General features: G+C 36.6%; 1 long non-coding RNA gene across 1 annotated transcript; it reads left to right on the top strand.

Moving 5' to 3' along the window:
• Positions 1-6: 6 nt before the first annotated feature.
• LOC112469249 lies at positions 7-12,590 on the top strand. Its single transcript, XR_003042558.1, has 2 exons — positions 7-8,056; positions 11,437-12,590. It is a non-coding gene; the product is annotated as an uncharacterized LOC112469249 (long non-coding RNA).
• Positions 12,591-14,672: the final 2,082 nt, after the last annotated feature.

Below are 14,672 nucleotides of genomic sequence, written 5' to 3' on the forward strand. Positions count from 1 at the left end.
AGGCTCATTTTAAAGGAAACTCATTATTAGGTTTGAATGCTTTATACGAAACCTCTATACAGATCCAATCTTGAGGATCAGAATGATTCTACAATTTATAATAGTTGAAGGTGGCCTTATTTTGTGATAAACTGTTTCATGTGTCATTCTCAGTAATATTTCTTCTTCTTCAAGCCCTTGCTGTAAAAAGTTTGTCATTTGCACCAGGTCAATACTATTTAATTTAACAACCCTTTCTTTAAATCTGCCTTGGGCAAGTTTTTACCATCGCAGTGTCTGGCTGCTTGCTTCCAGACTTCCTGCTGCCCACTAATTACTACTTCTGCAATCCATGTTATGATTTGAGTAAATGTCCCAGGTATTAGCATTGTCAGATCTGCTAGAGATAAACCAGTGGAGCCTCTGCCCGTTGGAGGTGTTTACTTGTAGTGATGTTAGGGAACAGTTCTGGGGAACAACTTTTAAAGTGGTGGAAGGTCCTGGGAGTTATTCTTGCATTGATATGTTAAGTGAAGCAATGCCAACAATAGCATTTCAGTAGTGGATTACAGCTCTACAGTTATGGTGGGGTTCTTCCATACAATATGAAGCTGGGACTCAACTCTTAGGAAACACCTGTTGTATTGAGCAGTTTAACCTGTCGAGCAGTTACTTCATGGTGCTGACTACAGTTGTGTGACTATGTTCAGTGGTCATGGTTATACATTTGCTTTTTTTAAAAAAAAATTGTTTATTTATGGAATTTCTGTACTACGGTAGACCAGGAGTAAGAGAAACTGTGGATAAGTGGGGGACTACTGTAGTTAACAGAGAGGCAAAATTAACCTGTTTTACATTAGTGATAAAAATGTTTTTAAGCAGTGCCTCCCCAGAGTTTCTTCTTATGAAGATGATGAACCCAAAAAGTATTTCTTTGTTTTTCTTCACATTCAGGTAGAAATACACAGCCGTTTCCTGGGCTATCCACAATTCAGATTTTTTGGAATATTTCAACAAAAGAGCATCTGCAGTGTCCAAATAGTAATTCCAACCAGCGACTTTTTTCCTTATTTGCTTTTTAATGCTGTTTTTACATTCTTTTTTGTCTACTGTGGCCTAATTATGTTGATCGTTTTCTCCCCCTTTTATAAGATCGTTTACATTCTTCTAAGTGATGAGATGTCCTCTCTGTTGAATTTGTCTTTATTTAAATTAGCAACACTATTTAGAATTTCTCTTTCACGGTGCTGGTAATTTCCTCAGTTTACAACATGAGAACTGAATGACCATGCAATCACATTAAGATGAATGGCGGCTTTCACAGTAGATTCCATAGAGACACACCTTAGGGCTGGCTTAGGAAATAGGAGGCTGGTGTTATGTCCCCACTGACTTTGATCTCACCAGTGGCAGCTTCATTTTTATTCTACGTTGGAGTAATACATAGACTTTGTTTGTTTCATTGCTTTAAAAATAAGTCTGAAAAGTCATAACTACTGGTTAAGATTAGAAAACAACTGGATTTCAGCCCACCTTTTGGAATAACACTGCTTGTGTTCTTGTCTCATCCTGCTTTAAGATACTTTCCTGGCTATGTTTGAATTACACTGATTCTGCATTATGATACACAGTCATTCAGTAACCATTCATTAATGCCTATTCTTTACCCAGCCACTGTGATAGACATTGAGTAACAAAAAGATGACTGAGATTTGGCCCTGACCCTCAAGCTGTGCTTAGTATTGTGAAGATTACTTTCTCTTTTGGAACTTACCACTTTACTGGAAGGATTTCTGCCTAGTTTTTCTTAAAACCTGAATATTCTTGTTCTGTACTCTTATTCTGTATTCCAAGTGTATATTTGCAAATTGTTGAATATCTAGTTTTTATTTTTACCTTAAACCATATCTGGTTTAGCTTGATCAATCTGTCTTTTAAACATTGTCAGATTTTTTCCTTTGTTAAAATTATTTTAATTTTACTTTATTTGTACCTTTATTGTCAGTTTCATCAAGACTAAAACTTTAAAGGTGAAAAACAATCAGCCCGGTCTTGACCTAGTTGAAATCAAATAAAAAGTATATATACCTAGTTGATTTCTCTACCTCTTCCAAAAGCTGTCTAAATATACCTTTAAGACCTTTTTTTTTTTTAATCTTTTTTTTTTTTTTTTAATAGCTAAATACTTGGAGCCTTTATTCAGTAACAGGCACCCGCTTGGTCTGGTTGATGGTGAGATATAAGGTAAAACAAGACAGTCTTCACTGTACTTAAAATTTCTTACGTGCAGTCTTTGCTTTCATAGTTTAACATCCCAGTTTCACATTTTGCCCCCTCCAGACCACCCCCTCAGTATCTCTTTAGATAACTAAGTAGTCTGTGGACATAAGCAACACATGACATTTTCTTTTATTCTGATCTAACACATTGATGTTTAGATGTGACAAATTATTGGTGCATTTTCTTTCCTCCATGAGTTTTACTTTGTGAAATCCTTCATCTTCATTGGCTGAATTTTGTTCTTCCTCTCCTTCTCTTGTCAACATATGTCCCTAGTGGTTTTGCTGGTTTCCCTCCTCCTTGCCAACCATGTTTTATCTACATATAGCGGAATGTTTCTCTCTCTCTTGTATTTTACTAAAGACCAAACAGGATGGTGCTGTTCATACCCAGGGTCCTAACTTCTTCACCATGAATATTGATGTTCAGATTGGTCAGTCACTTAAAAGGAGAAAGTCCAGTTAAACATCTTTGTGACTAGCAAATAGCATAAATCATCAGATTCTGTTTTATGTTTAGAATTATGAATTATTATGGCAGTCGCAGCCTACAATTCTAGCCCTGTTTCTACCTTGGAGCATATTGGATTGTTGTATTTAGTACAATCAGGAGTAATGATGACAGTGTGTGGCTTCTGGAAGTCATCAGAATCATCCTGTTGCGTTCCTATTATATCTTTCTTTCCAGGTTTTCATGAATATTTTGTCTGTTCAGACTACTTTTTATGTTTGGGGATTGAGGGACAAATTATCTCTTGGCATGGAATTCCTATGTTTGTTGCCTCAACCAGGAAATCTGAACTATACTAGAGATAGCCTTGTGGTAGTCTTTATGAAAAGAATTTCTTGTCTAATGTGTTCACATAATTTCTTAAATAGGAACTGTTTTACCTTGGATATTATAGCTAACTTTACATATAGCATAACTGCCTTAAATCTTTTTAGTAGGAAATATATAGTGTGTATCTATGGATTTATATATACATACAAGTACATGCAGAAGAACCTTAGCCATAGGGGTCATTTATCTGCATACACTTAGCAGTGTTGAACGCTTCCGTTGTTTAAATTCCAGATCTCAGTGAAAAGTTCTTAATTTATTTGCAGACATTTTCCTTTCATGGACAGACCATCAGAGTAATTTTTTTATTCCACCAGAGTCCTAATTTGGCAGTTCAGTTAATATGCCATTTTTAGGTAGCTTGACAATTAAGAACCATAACTGTAATTCATTAACATCAAATAAAGCTCTGCCATATACCCCTTCATTAAATGATTATACATGCAGTGGTCTCTGGAAGGTACTAGCTTTGGATTTACTTCCTCTTTTCTCTTTACTCTTTTCTTTTTTCTTTTTCTTTTTTTTTTTCCTCTTTTTTCTTCTCTTCCTTTTTAATATTTGTGGTTCCCTGCCCCTGCCCTTAATTCTTTTCCCCCTGGTGTCAAATTGCTGCTTAAGATACCCCAGGAAGTACCACTACCAAGTCAAATTCTCCTGTACTTAAGGGTAACGTGAAGATAGTGTAGACCTGACTTTCTTCGTTGCGCTCAACAGAAATGGACTTTCTAAACTTTTTAGGGCCATCTCTGATTCACAGAGAATATGACTAGATAGAGTATATTAACCTAAGTTAATTTCATTGTCATTTGGTTTGCTACCATAAGGTCCATAAGACCCCAGATTTCACCATTAGTTGAGATGTAAGGATCTCTTAGAAGAATAATGCCACTGATGATGGGAGTAAGAAGGATTTATTAACTCTACACAAAGGACTTTTAGATTTTTCTCCAAAAAAATTTCCCCAAAATGATGTTCTCCTACCCTCAAAAAAAAAAAGGAAAAAGAAAGCTCTTCTCCAAAATTTCCAGTTCTTTTGGGTTGGAGGTAGGGATTTACTTCCTATTTCTTAAAGATGATAATTTACTGAGCAATGAAATCCATAATATATTGATGTAAGGACACAAGTAAAGTTTTAGAATTATAAAAATAACATTTTCCATTTCACACTCTACTGTTCTTCTTTCTCCCTGTGGCTTTAAAGCTTTTGGCTATTTTACAATGTTAGTCACTAGATAACTTGCCACATTTCTAGTTCTATATTAAGTTCTACCCTTTACAATGCTGTAGCATAGAGTCGGTTCTCAGCATTTGTCTAGAGGAGTAGAAATCTTGCTAAAGTCTCTTTTCCAAAGATTGAATTTTCCTTTTCTGAATAAGTCCCTAAGAAAATATGTTTGTCACTTTCATTATTCACTTTCTTGAATTGTTAAAACAAAGAAATATTGTTAAAACGAATATTGATGAGAAAGAATGGGGTCTTTTTCTGCTGAATGTATGTACCTGCTTTAAGAATGTAGTCATGTGTTGGTTTATATAATTAATATACACAGAATAAATTGGGAGAAATAATTACCACATATGTAGCAAGTAGGTAATAACATGCATGGATATTAAATCTTTTTTTATACCCTATTTCTTGGCAAAGTACAGAACCCAAATTGGTCATATCTTAGACCAACTATACCTCAGGCTTCATTTTTGCTTTTTTGACCCTGACCTTTTAAGGTGTAACTATTTGTATCTTTTTTATTAGTGATAGTGAAGCTGTGACACTAATCATTTTTATACAAGAGGGCAAAACAAGAAAAACTTTAGAGATTAAGATGAAAGCAGTTCTGCACTTGTTGAACTAGATCACAGCATTGTAGGCAAAATAAAAATGGTCATATCTGAGAATATTCTTTTTTGCCGTCTTTTCCCAAGGTCAGACCTTCTGGTGGAACACAGTTAAAAGTAACATAATTCAGGGCCTTTGTAGTCTGAGAGAAATATTTCCAGTTGGTCTCTTCAATATTTGAAACAAGAATGTGGGACATAGTTGGCAATAAATGTTTTCACCAAAATATATATATGAAAAATCATATAATGCTAAGTTATTCATTTAGCTCTTAAAATCTCAAAAAGATAGTAAAATACTGTATAACTGGACAAAAACAGAAGAACCTTTAGAGGACTTGTCTGAAAACAGGTTTCAAGGATGAACTTATGCACATGCACTGCTCACAAATTTGCTTAAGTACTACCAACTATTCTTAAAATGCATACTGTTAAGTAAGATATTTATGGACTTCCTAAGAACTAGCCATTGGCAAGTATCCTAAAAATACTGATGCCCACATAGGTAGCCTTATGCTCTTGAAAATGCTTATCTTTTCTCTAGTGATACCGAAGGAGGAGTGAGTGGTGGTTTTAGGATGAGCAGCTGCCCTGGTGTGCCAGGGGTTCCCTGGATGCAGGACTTCCATTGATAAACCCAAGAAAGTTGCAAGTACCCCAGGAGTTGCTGATCACCGTAGGTATTCTTGTGATTTACCCTCACTCCTTTAAACTTTGTAATAGTCGTGATTAAATTCAGCTGCCCTGTGGCTTTCAACATTCTGATACTTAGATATGTGTCCTCCAATCACTTATTACTGTGGATGGAATGTGAGATTTATAACAGTTGCCATTGGCACCAACCTGATGAGAGACTAACACTAGTGATCCAAGGAAGGTAACTGGTGGTTTAATGAAATAGAGAAGAGTCAAGTACATAGCTAAGTTTTTCAGAACCTGTGCGTATATGTAAGTATAAGTCCTGTCTTTATAGAGTTGAATGTAATCTGAAATTTACATTTTTCACAGTAAGTGAAAATTGAGTGCTTTTATGGATTTCTTCTCTCTTGAGGGAAAATATGGCCTTTGATGCTCTTTCCTCTACTACATTCCCCAGACTATCCTGCTTAAGAAGCCAGAATGTGATATTATATATTTATTCTTTGTAAATGGTGTGTTGAGATTATTAAGTGCATCAGCCAGTGGCAGGTGAACAAACTGGATGTCCTGATCCAGACTGAGCAATGTCCTCAGATTCTGATAGCCTACCCTCAGGTGCTTACCAGCTGGAACACTGACCATGGGAGGTGAGATTTTTCTAATACAGCATTAATTTTGTAATGCAATATGATGGATGCAGAGTCTGTTCTTGTTTCCCTGTGGTAGTCCTCAAAAACTGCATCCTCTGTGCACTGTGATGTAGATGGTAGATGTGTTCTTTGTAAGCTTTAATCCTATGATTGTCAAAAGTACAATGTGGTTCCTTTTTTTTTTTTTCTTTTTACATAAACATGACCTGAGGCTTTATTACATCTGGTTTTCAATTTAAAATTGTGAAATACTGATTTCCCCCCACCAAATATTTTAGTCTATTTAAAGTACAAAGAAAAAATAGTCATACTTAAGAAAACATTGCTTAACTGTCCTGTGATTTCTGGTCAATTTTTATATATATATGTGTGTGTCTCTGTGCTTTCACTTTTTACCTTGTTTGCTCTCTACCTGTGTTAACAGTACTTTCACCATTGAAAGGTGAACATTTTTCCTAGCATTAAAAAAAAGCCATTTGAGTTGTTTACCATGTTATTATGGGACTTATTTTTAATTGTTCTAATTGATTTTGATTTAAACCGATCTTTTTCTTTTAGAGGGTATTTTATATTTGCTGTTTGTGCCCTAATGTATATGGAAACAAAAAAAGATTGTGTATATTTCACATAATGGAGGTATGATATGAAGAGTACGTTTTTTTAAATTTGGTGTTATATAAAAATTCCACTTCCCTGGCAGACAGATCTGCACTGCTTAATAACCTCCCACCCCCTCCCAGACACAGCACACACCCCACAGTGCTAGTAAGTTATGCATTTTAGTTTATTTCAGAGCTCGTCTGTGCCAAATTAATAATCTAATACACATGATCTATGCTGTAAACAAAAACAGACTAGAAGGTAAAATTCACATTTACTCTCGAAATGTACTCTTAGGAAAAAAGCAAGTGCTGTTTTATAAAAGATTCCACTGAAAAATATTAAGTAAGACATAGTGTACTCATAATTAGTCCTATCATCATAATGAAATATTTAAAAAATTTTTTAGATCAACCAGACTTCCTTTGTGCCTTGCAAGAGCTCAATTCTCTGGATGAATCAATACTTATCTGGGTAGCAGACTGCTTTCTTTAAACAGACATGCTTTAGGATGTAACAAAAGGGACCTCAAAAGTTAAAATACACTACTTTGCTTGGCATTAAACAGTCCAGGGACTATCATGGTTTCATCAACAATTTTGTATTGGTAGAAAACCTATTTAAACAATTCTACTTAAATTGCCACACCATACTAGATAAGCAATCTAAAAGGAATCTTCCAACATTGTACTAACAACATCACTTCAGTTGACAGAATGACTAGCATTCTTTTTCGTTGTCACCTCACCTTGGGAACATTTCTTTCAGCAGCCTGCTAGTGACATTTTATCTGCATTGGGAGATTTTTGTAACAACTCTGGTGTCCATAATGGCACATATTCTTCAAGGGGCTGAAGAATAGGGGAGAAGTATTAAGTTGTATGTTTGGGCTTTCTCCCCACTTGGCAAATCTTTTTTTCCCCCTTGCTTCAAAATAGATCAAAAGCCCCTAAGTGTGGGGAGCAGACATATTAGTATCAGACTGAAGTACTGCAATACAGTCATTTTGCACCAGATGTGTCTGAGAGCTAGAGTAGAGACAGTCTTCATTTGCTACTTAACGACATATTTGCACTGTGTAGCTGTCCAGGTTGTTTTTTTTAACAGACTTTTGTCCTTTTCATCAAAACATGCAAGATGAACCCAACCTGAAAATTAAGTTCAAAAATACAGGAATACAGAATAAAAAGTCAAAGGCATACATCAAAACTACTATCTGCTACAGTGAATAGGTATGGAAACAATTTGTTAAATTGATTAAACTGATGGTGATTTTGTAAAAAAGCAGTCATGCCATTTGGCACATAGGAAGGCATAATCTTAAAATTGACCACGTCAGTAGGCGTCAAGAACATTGATTGCATCAGACTCACAGGTAACAAGTTTAGTGGCAAACCAACAACAGACTGAATAAAGCATACTCTTTAGAAAGCTACAAGAGAACAGAATGTGTTACTGTGCCCAGTCCAAGCTTCATGACCTTAATCGTTATAGAATACCTGGAGTTCGAGATAGGGATTTGCCACAGATTTTACAGTCTATCTTCAGTAGTTTTGTTAGCTGCCTCTGCACCTACCTTAATGGTATGTAATAATAAGGTTGCTTAAAAAGTTTTTCAAGTAGTTTAGGAAAGATCAGAGGAAAGTGAAGGTGCTTCTCAAATATGTGTGGGAAGAAGATGGACAAAATACGTTTGAGCATGATGTTCAAGGATACATTGAATTGGAATAGACGGAGAGGATTTTTGAAGCCAGTTGAAATGAGGTCTTAGAACTCTTGTTTGTGAGTCTGAATATGCACGGAAGCTGGACATTACTGATCTGCTATGATTGGTGAGTAGAAAACTGACAACCACAAGCTTGGTAGATGCTACTGTGAAGCCCACATTCTAATAATAGGGCCTAGAACTCTAGGAAGTAGAAGCCATAGATAGCTATCTGCAGTGAAATTGTGCTGCTGAGCAAGCAAGCTGGGCAAAGAACGATACCAGCCATAACCTCAACCAAGGATGGGTTGATGGTTTAGGGGACGGGGTTGGGATGGAAACATGTATATGTATTTATGTTTAAAACTTAACATCTGCTCGCAGCTGGAGATTATTAATCTAGAGAATCCTCTGAAATTTTGTGCAGAATGTTGTGTATATGTAGATTTTTCTGATGAGAAGTAGCAATTATCAGAGGCCTTAAACCACTGCCCAACAACAGTTCTCCACTGAGACCACCTTTCTTGAACTCAAACTAGAATTCACTCATTTAGTTGAAGTTTTTTTCATGAAAGATCTTATTTCTAAACTATGTGAGCATACTATTTTAAATGTAAATGCCATATGAATTAAGATTTTAATACAAATGACCCACTTTTAAATGATTGCAGTTTTTAAGTATGTTTGAGCTGCAGTGAGACAATGAAGATTTAAATAAGCCTAGCTTAACATCTGGAATAAAAATATTCTAGATTGCCTTTTTTATTGAAAATATTTTTATCTTGAAAAAAACATATTGGTGTCTTTGTTTTACCCAAGAACCACAAGCTACTTCATTCCAACTTTTAAATTAAGATCTTGAATAATAACATTTGGTATCACCACGTTTTAAAAACATACTTAGTCAATCACAAACACATTTTCTAAGGAATTGAATTTTATAGAGATAATTGAATTTCTTCATCTGTAACAGAATTAGTGGCCTGCAAACCACTGTGGTATTTTATACTATGCTCTAAGTTGTTAAAGGGGAATTTTCTGCTGTAAGTTACATGCATAAAGGAAGTATAAAGCAAAGGGAAATTTGATTTTTAAATTCTAAAATGGCAACCACTGACAAAATGTTATACTCTAAAAGTTTTAACTACTTTTTAACTAAAGCATTATTTTTCTGTCTTATTTCAGTATCTAGGGGCTTAAATATTAATATAAAATCAATATTTTAATAAAACCAAGCTAGATTTAGTAACCTAAATTTGGAGTTCAAAATTTCTAGCACGTCTATGTAACATCTCATGTGGTATGATTTTCATTTGCCAAAATGTCAATTTCATTCTATTATGTCCTGCTTCCCCCTTTTCCGGTCTACCCCTATAACCATCTGCAATTAAAAAAAGCCCTAGAATACTACTGTATCTTAGAATATTTAATTGATTTGTTTCTATATTTTTTTAGAACTGAAATCACAAAAGAGATGTCTACAAATTTGGCTTATTACATTCTTTAAAAGATCACCTTTGAAAACGAATTCATATTTTGTGGATCCACTATTTCTAATTTGTATTTGTGTGGGTGTGCTTTTTTCGAATTGGTATTGCCACCGAGGAACAATTAATCTTCAGTTTTGTAATTTACATAATTAGTGATTGGCTGGAGAGGGGCTATTGAACATAAAATCCTTTAAGATGAAATTGGGAAATGGTACAGGGTCTATATGATTTAGTTTCTGGTTGGGCGTTTCTCAACTGGGAATAGCAATATCTAAAAGGCCATTGAAGCAACAAGAATGCTAAGGGTGGAATGCTTGAAGAAAACAGGCCTGGAGTGGTCAGATACTAAAGTTATGGATGATGGAATAAAAACTCAATTGCCTTTTTTAAACAGTTTTTTTTTTTCTTTCTGTAATGACTGGACAGAATGACATTCTGCTAGTTTTTAGCCTTAGTTATTTCTGATGTCATGGAAAATGTAACTAGTCTCAGAATTGGAGGTCTTCGATTTGGGCCCTGATTCTGCCAATTTATGGTGACTTTAGATAAATCATTTAATCAGTCTGCCTCAAGTTCCTCATTTCCTCAGATTCTCCAAAAGGGGAAGTTAGTTTTCAGGGTGGTTATGAGGATTAAATGAGAGCTCTTGAGAGAGCATTTCACACTCTCAGTAGGTGCTCAGTATTAGATGACTGAATCTGTGGTTTACAGAATGTCAGGAAATACTAACAGTGAAGGTCTTTACTATCAGATCTTCCCCTCAGAAAATTTCGATGGAGATGTCAAATAAATGAAAACCTGTTGTAACAATTACCTGTTGCCACAAAGTAATGCATATGTGCAACAGTGAACATTCATTTAGTTTATGAGAGCAATGATTCAGGCTGGGCGGCTCTGGGCAGTTCTTCTAGTCATGCCCGGGGAGTCTTACAAGGGGAGTTGGCCTAGACTGGAGCCACTCAGCCCTTTTCCATGTTTCTCTCATCTCCCATTAGCTAGCCCAGGCATGTTTTCACGGAGGTGGCAGAGGGCAACAGCAGCCAAGCCCTATCCCACAAGCCCCTTTCAAGTCTGCATGCTTGTGCTGACCAGCATGCCCCAGAAGCAAGTGACTCGGCTCAGCACAAAGTAGAAAGGAACTGCAAAGTTAAATAGCAAAGGGGGAGGTTTCAAGGATGGGGGAAGAATGGGAGCCCTAAATGCAATCAGCCCCCTATACCCAAGATTTATGTTGTCTGGCATTTGTGCTTTTGGCCAGTAAAAAGGAAAATGTAGAGAAGCCGAGGAGATCCCAAGTAGGGGATCTATTTGGTTGAAGTGTTTTTAATTCATGGAGCATTAAGTAGAAGTCTATTCTAACATATACCATGCAGATGAGTTAAAACCAAAGGAATGTATTTTCTTGTCTACTCTCTAGGTTCATCATTGCTGTTGCTCCTGGCCATTATCACATGACCTGCTTGAACACCCTCTGAACTCTGAGTCTGGCTTGTATAGAACTAGAAGAGTCTACCTCATAAGTGAGGTAAAATGAAGCATTCGATTCAGAGAAACCTTTTCTCTTAATGAACATTCATTAATGCCACTTCCAAAACCTTTCTGGGACTTTTTAAATGTGGAGATACTGTGTATCTGCTTCATGCTGGTCATTTTTAGAAGCATGGAGTGTGTTAGGGAAGTTTTGCCAATAATGATGCTTTAGCAATAATCTGATCGATCATGGTGTGTTGTAACTGACAAATTTTAAAGAAGGAAACACCACAGTTATCTGTGTCCTGTTTCTATATTACATGTATCAAAAATTGTCTGAAGAGTCTGACTCTGTGGAAGAATTTAGGAAGTGAGCATCTCTTTGGCAGCCCTAGAAAGTGGAGTTGACCTCAGCCTTCACCTTCTGTGTGTCCAGTGTTTACTTACCACATTTTTCAGAGAACTGAATATATTTCTCCCAGGATACATGTTTAAGTGGGCTTTCCTTCCCCATAGTCATCTTTAATGGTCACATGGTCACATAACTTATTTTGATTATCACATTCATGTAAATACATGAAAATATTTTGTGGTCTCTTACTGGCAGACCAGTGAATAGGACTATTTTTTAATTTTTTTTTTTTTTTTTTACTTTCTAATATATCTATTATTTTTGTAAAATATGAAAACAATAACAAAAAGTCCTATCCGTATTACAAAAACCAGAGTAAAACACTGGTGTAATTTTTTCTGCTTTTACTTTTGATATCTGTGTATATTCATCAGGACATGTTCAAAGCTCCTCTAAAACAGTACCTTCAGTTAGAGAAAGCTATCACAAATCTTAAGAAAAATCTTTAAAATTCATTAAGCCATTCAGCAAGCCATGTAATTTTCACTTGATTTGAGCAACACAAAATATCTATGTCAGTCTACTTAAAATTTGATGTTTGAAATTAAATTTAAAAATTTTAGACATCCTTTTCATGCATGTTTTTTATGTACTATAAATGTGAATATATACTTTGATGTATTTGAAACCAAACTTTTTTGTCTTGTCTGTTGCAAGTATCCTAAAATAAAAGTGTGCAATGGAACCAACTAATTTTATTCATCAGCTAGCGGCAAGTCTTCAGATATAATGAGCATAGAGAGTATATTGGATACACATAGTATTAAACAGGCCAAGTTAATAATATTGAAATATTTGTGATTATTTCCTCAGTAATATTTTGATAAATTGTTTAGGCAGTCATTAGGTCAGGATCTATCTTTTCCTATTTTCCAACTTATAAATGTATTATCAAAAGTATTACTATACATTTTATATATCTGAAAATGTCTTAATACTCTTTGGGTATTTTTTTAAAGCTACATGTTTATATAAACATTTTTGTAAAAACCAAAACTTCTGAAAAATAGGTATGGTAAAAAACATGAAATTCCCTTCCCTTTTGGTGATTTTGTCTTTACTACATGTGGAATGGGAGCTAAAATTTTCAAGGGAAGTGATCTTAACCTCCAGATTCCGAGAGGCCCCACTGTGGCATGTCTCTTTACCATCCCTTAGGTGACCCCCCCGCACCCACCCCCCAAAAAAAACTGATTCTCTTTATCACCATTTCCTCCTGACCTCCTTAGCTCAGTGGCTGAGGGAAAGTTGTCAGAGCTAAGCCATGCGCTCTGAGCCCTAGCTGGTTCTGCAAGACTTCTCCAGCACTCTTCCAGTTACTCTTTCTCAGATTTGCATACTCAATCACCACTTGCCCATTTCTACAGCCTACACAGGCTCAGTAACTCCCACTTTAAAAGACAACAGGACAATTAAAGTTTCTTGCAGCCCACATGACTACTTCCTATCTCTGCTGTTCACTGGCAAGTGTGTCGAGACCAGTTTACATGAGCCACCTCCACTTTCTGTCCCACCTCCTTACTGCAGTCACCTCTCCAGTTGCTGCAGTTGCCCATGGGCACTGCCCTTGTCTTTTCCCTCAGTCTTGGAGAGAATGAAGTCCTGTCCAGGGTGAATGCTTGTACCAGTGCTTCCATGCGGTTTCCAAATTGGAGTCACAAGGAGAGCTGTTGAAATGCAGAGTTCATGGCCTCCCCCGAGGGATTCTGATTTAGCAGGTCTGAAATTGGAGCACTGGGATCTGCATTTAAGAAAACCCAGAGTGATTGTCAGCCAGCAAACCACTGTGACTGTTCCCTGTGGGCTTTCAGACCTTACCCTATCAATGTTCTTCTCTTTTCCCACTTCCCACACGTTAAAACTCAGACCGTGCAAATGAAGTTGCAGTATCTTCATTTTATATCATTAATTTAAAATCCCTCATGAGCCCCATCTGGCTTTGGGAGGGTGTGGGAAGAGGTGGATGGCCTTAAACTTGCCAATCAAAGAAAAATTCTCTTATTGAGCCTGTCTCAGGCTTCATATGGCCTCTTTGGAATGAATGCCAGCTTTTGAAAGCCTCTTCCTGTTTTCTTTCATAAGATGGCATCTGGGGGATGGTGGAGTAAAGGTCATCTCTGGATGACAGGGGAAGCAGATTCTCCAATGCTTGTGCTCAGGTCCTTGGACAGTCCAGCTGCTGGTGTCCCATCCTGTCTGTGTTCACTGCCCTTGCCGAATCTGCTGGTTGATGAGAGTGGTTTCTTGGCTTTTGTGCACATGTTAGTATGACCTGCTTCTGACCACAACTCTGGCATTGCCTTTGGCCTCAAGGTCTCTACCTTCAACAGCCTCCTTTCCCAACCTTATGACTATTTATCTGCTTGGCTCTTGGTGGAGGTGGGAAGAGAGGAGGTTGGAACTTTGAGATGTCCTGAACATCTTGCTCAAGATTTGGGAAGCCAAGAGTATTTTCTCAGACTAGCTAGATAGCTCCCTCTCTCAAAGGTGAGCTAGTGCCTCAATGATGTATTAGGTATGGCCTCTGAGTTACAAGTAGGACTTCTCTGAGTGGCTTGCAGCCTTGTAGTCCATTAACTCACCATGCAATTTCTGTCTCATTCTCCATCTCCACCCTTGCCTGTGCCCCACAAGGTTTGACCCTGAGAGGTAGGAAGTTGCAGTAAAGTCTGTTCTTCTTTATAAACACTCATTCTTTCGAAATTTTTTTATCTTCCTACCCTATGAGTCATTCCACATTCTCCCTAATCAAAGGACTCTCTCTACATCAA

This window comes from Pteropus alecto, unplaced genomic scaffold (genome assembly GCF_000325575.1).
Source record: "Pteropus alecto unplaced genomic scaffold, ASM32557v1 scaffold146, whole genome shotgun sequence".
Lineage (NCBI taxonomy): Eukaryota > Metazoa > Chordata > Mammalia > Chiroptera > Pteropodidae > Pteropus > Pteropus alecto.